Genomic DNA, 867 nt, shown 5'->3' with positions numbered 1-867 from the left:
CTGATGCTTTGCCAATGCGACAATTTATTTCTTTGTCCAATGATGCGTTTGACGCAACATTTGAGCCAAGGTATACAAAGTTATCTACATTCTCGATATCCTTACAATTGATCTTGATTGATGGTAAAATATTTGTTCCTTGACTTAGAATTTTAGTCTTCTTAAGGCTTATAGTAAGGCCGAAATCCGAGCATGCCGAAGAAAACTGATTCAGCAGTAATTTACCAAATCAATAAAATTAGTTTCGAGCCAGATCCAAATCGAATCTTATTTTAAAATAAGAATCCAAATATTAATGTATAAAATAATTTATAAATGAGTCTTGGTAAAAATTATGTAACAAAATACTAATCTATTTAACTTTAATATTGAACTATGTTGCTTGAAATAAATAAATATAATAAAAAAACTTCTACTTTTTTTTTGTACTCTCGAAATTTCATGCACCCCAAAAAAAGTTGTGTGCACCAGTGCACACTTTGACACCCACTGAACTAAATTACTAATATTACTAATTACTAAGATGTACTAACAGTATTATACGTTTTTATGTCTGATCAGTTTTTAAGGACATGGTATAAAGTACAACTCAAGAAAAAAATTGATTTGAACATTGAGATTGTAACTATTTGCTCATTGTTTATAACTAGTGAGTTTTGTTTGTAACTCTGAAAAATAGCTTTAAAATTCAGGTTAAGTCAACTTGATATTTTAACCTTAAAAGAATAAAACTGATCAGATTTTTATGTTTTAGATGATCTCATTTTTTAATAAAAAGTGGTTTTCTACAACCTCTTTAAGTTTCAAACTAAACATAGAAAGTTATTTATCAAACGTAGAAAATCCTTCCCCTCAAAAAGTGTACAA

The sequence above is a fragment of the Thalia democratica genome, chromosome 2, assembly GCF_965202585.1.
Source record: "Thalia democratica chromosome 2, ktThaDemo2.hap1.1, whole genome shotgun sequence".
NCBI lineage: Eukaryota > Metazoa > Chordata > Thaliacea > Salpida > Salpidae > Thalia > Thalia democratica.
Note: the sequence above shows the minus strand (reverse complement) of the source record.